This window comes from Babylonia areolata, chromosome 20, assembly GCF_041734735.1.
Source record: "Babylonia areolata isolate BAREFJ2019XMU chromosome 20, ASM4173473v1, whole genome shotgun sequence".
NCBI lineage: Eukaryota > Metazoa > Mollusca > Gastropoda > Neogastropoda > Buccinidae > Babylonia > Babylonia areolata.
In genome coordinates this window covers 3,678,777-3,684,712 of record NC_134895.1, presented here as the reverse complement: position 1 = coordinate 3,684,712, position 5,936 = coordinate 3,678,777, and positions in this window count along the sequence as shown.

Here is a 5,936-nt window from a genome sequence, read left to right as displayed (position 1 = left end):
CACGTGACCCAGTCTTCACCACTGACATGTGACCCAGTGTTCACCACTGACATGTGACCCAGTGTTCACCACTGACATGTGATCCAGTGTTCACCACTGACACGTGATCCAGTGTTCACCACTACTGACATGTGAACCAGTGTTCACCACTACTGACACGTGACCCAGTGTTCACCACTACTGACATGTGACCCAGTGTTCACCACTACTGACATGTGACCCAGTGTTCACCACTGACATGTGACCCAGTGTTCACCACTGACATGTGACCCAGTGTTCACCACTACTGACATGTGATCCAGTGTTCACCACTGACATGTGACCCAGTGTTCACCACTGACATGTGACCCAGTGTTCACCACTGACACGTGATCCAGTGTTCACCACTGACATGTGATCTCAGTGTTCACCACTGACATGTGACCCAGTGTTCACCACTGATATGTGACACGTGATCCAGTGTTCACCACTACTGACACGTGATCCAGTGTTCACCACTACTGACATGTGACCCAGTGTTCACCACTGACATGTGACCCAGTGTTCACCACTGACATGTGACCCAGTGTTCACCACTGACACGTGAACCAGTGTTCACCACTGACATGTGACCCAGTGTTCACCACTGATCAGTGTTGGAGGCCGTGTACCAGCAGGCTGTTGTGTCCCTGGATAAAGGTGCTTCCCTCAGGTTTTCCTCGCTCCACCCAGGTGTGAATGGATAGCTACCGTGCCCCAAGGACAGTGGATCTGAAATCACTGCTCCGATGGCGGCTAAAGACTACAGTTGTACAGATGAACGCAACACCGGAGTAAAGCTGAGATCTACCTACCTTTAACCGTTGACAGCTGTACAGTTGAACGCACCATCATCATCTCTAAAGTAAAGCTGAGATCGACCTACCTTTAACCGTTGACAGTTTGTACAGTTGAACACAGCAGCAGCATCGCCTGAGTAAAGCTGAGACCGATGGCAGAACTGGGAAGACTGGCACAATCACAGGACAGCTGGGCAAACGTCTGGCAGAATAACAGTCTGACAGAATAACAGTCTGGCAGAATAACAGTCTGACAGAATAACAGTCTGGCAGAATAACAGTCTGGCAGACAACACTAAGCTGAAGGTGTGCCTGGCAGACGTGCTTAGCATCTTCATCACGGCAGTGAGTGGACAGCCCACTGCAGACACCAGAAACAGCTGAACTCCTTCCACCCGCATTGCCTCAAACTGAACGCACACACACAAAACGAAATGTTACCTGTAGTTGATAAGGCACGATTTCAGTGCATCATTGTTATTTGAACGTCCACTTCTCACTGTTCAATAATCATATAAAACAGGGGAGGGTGTGTGTGTGAATTGGAGCAGGATATGGGGATGAGATATTCAGGGTATTTTTGTATGACTCTAAGTTAACTACAAGCATGTATATGAATGTGTACTGTGTGCGCGTGCGTTTATGTACGTTTGTGCCTACCTATGTGTGCGTATGTGTTAGGGTAGCTGTTAGATACACATGTATTGTTAAAATGTATGTACGCAGTGTGTGTGTGTGTGTGTGTGTGCGTGTGTGTGTAGTCATATTTTGGTGTGTGTATGTAACATAGATGTAATGTTTTATGTTAACAAAGCGTTTTTGTAAAGCACCTAGAGCAGATTTCTGGATAGTGTGCTATATAAGTATCCATTATTATTATTATTTGTATGACTCCCAGCAATCTTTATCGTCTATTGTTAGGATCATAATTATATCACTGTGTGGTGGGTAGCTTTTACTTCCTTTCATTAATACTATGACTGACGACCGTCCACCCGATGCCCCACCACTCCACTGTCAGCTGTTTCTTTCCCCTGGATACACCCCCCTACCCACGTCTGACCCCTCACCAACCGTCCTCACTCGTTGGAGGAGTGTGTGTGTGTGTGCTGAAATGAATGAATGTGCACGTGTCTAAATCATCTTGTAGTGGATGGACACAATAAACCAGTGCGAAGAAGAATACACACACACACACACACACACACACACACACACACACATATATATATATATATATATATATATATATATATATGTGTGTGTGTGTGTGTGTGTGTGTGTGTGTGTGTGAGAGAGAGAGAGAGAGAGAGAGAGAGAGAGAGAGAGAGAGAGAGAGAGATGCTATAAACATAAACACAAACGGATGACTCAATACCGTCCCACTTCCAACCTGCACGAACGCACCAGTCACGCCCCTTGGGGTCTCTGGATGTGTGTGTGTGTGTGTGTGTGTGTGTAAGTCATTGTTGTTTTTTCCCCTCATTTTTGTTTATTCTTTTAATTTTTACATAAATCTTTATGGTCCATCAACTTCCTTGTTTCTGTCAAAGTGATGACTGTCATGCAGATACAGACTCACCCCTCCCCAACTCTCCACAGCCACTACCTCTCTGTCTTGTTCTTCTCCTTGCTCATTATTCCTTTTTTTCTAAGTTAAAGTAACAGTTTCTTTTTTAAGGTGAGCCATAACATCGCATTTTTACCCCGAGGACATGTTTACACCTTTTTTTAAATCAAAAATTTGTTTTAAGTCCACAGACACTGGGTGGGTGGGATTATAAAAGGCAGACTGGTGTCACCAGGTGTCATCATGAACCATGACGAACGAACAGAATGCAGCCTCTACAGAGCGAGCAGCTTGTCCACTGGCAGACAGGTGGCCAGTCTCAATGCCTCTTCCGCCCTCTCTCTCTCTCTCTGTGTCTCTCTCTGTCTGTCTGTCTCTCTTTCTGTCTGTCGCTCTCTGTATCTCTCTATCCACCCCTCTCTCTGACGTTCGTGCACGCCACACATTGGCCTACACTTGTACACAACGCCTGCACGCACTCATACACATACACACACACACATGCGCGCGCACACACACACACACACACACACACAAACAAACAACAAAGACATGCAAACAACCAAACACACACATAGACACACAAATAGAGTGGTAATTAAAGTAGCTCATTGGTTTTACATTCACACACACGCACAGAGTTAGAGAGGAGAGAGAGAGAGAGAGAGAGAGAGAGAGAGAGAGAGAGAGAGAGAGAGAGAGATCAGACAAACAGACAGACATTAGATATAAACAGAGACGGGGAACAGAATGAAAGAGAGCGTGAACAGACAACAGTGAATCAAAACCAGGCAGTGAGTCAGTCTTCACCATGGGCAATGTTTATTGCGCACAACCCCCCACCCTCCCACCCCCACCTCCTCACCAACTACCCGACACAATCCGTGCAATGGACATGGACAGAACAGCTGAGAACAGCATGTCAACATTCACATCTGTCTGACACCACATCACACTGACCCTTTCCACTGCACCCCGAACACATGGCAATCTATATTACACAACTTTCCGTGTAATGATGATTGTGGTTATGTATTACATTGGCTGTCTATGTACGTATAGATTTCTTATTCTTATTGTTTTTTACGCGATTATTTAGCATAAAAAATATATAAGGTAATTCCATTGAAACATATTCATAATTCTGGAATAAAAGTTACTGTGTTACCAAGCTGTGTACAGCGCAAGAAGAGAAACAAAGCAGAGTGCTGAAGCACGTACGATGTGGTAATTCTTGCCGTGTGTCAGCTGTACCCAGCAGTCTGTTCACTCAGCCCCACACCACGCAGCCACTGTGAACCGATACGTGGGAAGCAAACGGTCTACTTTGGGAGAACACTTCATGAAACGTGGGTGGAAATCTGGCTAACCTCTTTTCAGGTGGGCAGTCAAAAAGAGTGACAGCAGTCCATTTCCATGTTGTCTGTTTGAGTGTGTGTGTGTGTGTGTGTGTGTGTGTGTGTGTGTGTGTGTGACTTAAACCTGACAGAATGACACAAGAAACGAATGATGAGCACCCAAAGGCAACTGTCAGTCAGCTCTGATCAGGAAGGCATCTCCGTGTGTGCAAACCCCTTAGAGATTAGTCTCCTACCGAGGATAGGTGATGTATAATTGTCCATATTATCATCATCATCATCATGTTGTTTTTACCTGTTGTCAATCATCGGAATCCAGCTCTAACCCGCCACCTGTGTGTGGTTCCCAAATCATCTCGTGGTTTGTGGTTGCTGCCATGTTGTTCTGACTGCCTTTGGTTTCCAAACATCTTGTCAAACAGTGAACAGACAGCAGACTTTTTGTAGTGCCTGTCGTTCATTATCGACAAGAACAAAGCCAACAAAATGTTTCAGAGAGCATTCCTATCGGCTTGATGAAGAACTGACCACACCACAAGGAACTGTCCAAAAACCAAAACTAGTACCCTCTCTTCTGTCTGCATGGCTTTCTGTGGATGTGACTCAATGGGTCGACGTACTATCTGCCTGTCTGTCTGTCCGTGAACACGGGTTATCAAATTCATTACGGACCAAGTATTGTTCTAATGTCAAGTGCATATGCTTTAGTAACCTGACAATTGAGAATATAATTTTTCACTGTAGCTTGATGAAGCCTTTTGTACACGAAAGTGTGTCTTCACAAGTGGCTGAGAACGTTGATTTTTTTTTTACTTTTTGCATTCATTATCAGTTGTTTCGCTTGTCAGTTTAACGACTTCTCTTTTACGAAGTCCTTCAAGTAATTTCCTGTAACTGTATTTAGAGGGTTTTTTTTTTCTTCCAAATTTCACCCACATTTTTACCCTCATTTTCCCAGTTTCCCCCAACCCTCCATTCATCCACATCTCCCACCCCTTCTAACCGATAATACTCGGATGTATTCATAAATACTTTAACAAAATGTCTTTAATCACCGATATGTGTGAACAAACAAACAAACAAAACAAAAAATTCCTCCTCCAGGCTGAGAACGTAACAGAAGGCCGTTCAGATGGCTGCAGGAGTTCGATGCATACTGAAATGAGGATCTGCTTTCACTGGCCTGTCTTTCTAGTCACTATATTATAAACAAAAACGACATGTGCATGTACTTCCATGAAAACAAGTTTAGAAAAAAAAAGAAAAAAAAAGAGAGAGAGAACATATACCTTGCGCAGTTTCAACAACGAAAATAATCAAAACCCTTCTGGAAAGATATATATCATAAGCACAAATAAAATCGCAGTATTACTTGATTTGTCGTTTTTCAAAAGGCAGATTCCCAAAGCAGTCATCTCGGCACTTGCAGATTTTGCAATTAGCCATGTCTTTTTACAGCTACGATTCACCAGATAAGGATGGGCTATTGTTGAAAATGAGATTTTCTAAAATAGCTATTCAAAGAATTATCAAAATTCTGTTTTCCGAATGGAGCATTTCATGATTTCTCCAAAGTTACATGGCTATGTAAGGACCCTTAAAATCAGATTTCCCAAACGGTTACATTAAGGGTGACGAAAGATCGGATCTTCTACCATTTTATGAACGACATGTGCAGTGAAGAAAAGGATACGTTGTTTGTAATGTAACTGAAACTGAATTCGAAATGTAATCAGTTCAGTGTTTCTTATCTTCTTGGTTTATTTTTCTCGTGATATCACTTGGCTACAGTCAACCTTGCATTTACGTCTCCACTGTGTCCTCACAGTCCAAACATAGGCATGCGTATAAATCTTTCTGAATATTTGAATCTTTCCAAACGGGTATATTTCATTCTCCACAACCGGGTATTGTTATTCAGAGTGGTGGTGGTTTTTACAGACGGGAAAAGGTTTACACAGAGTGGTGATGATGTACACAGACTGGTGATGATGTACACAGACTGGTGATGATGTACACAGACTGGTGATGATACACACAGACTGGTGATGATACACACAGACTGGTGATGGTGTACACAGACTGGTGATGATGTACACAGACTGGTGATGATACACACAGACTGGTGATGATGTACACAGACTGGTGATGATGTACACAGACTGGTGATGATATAAACAGACTGGTGAT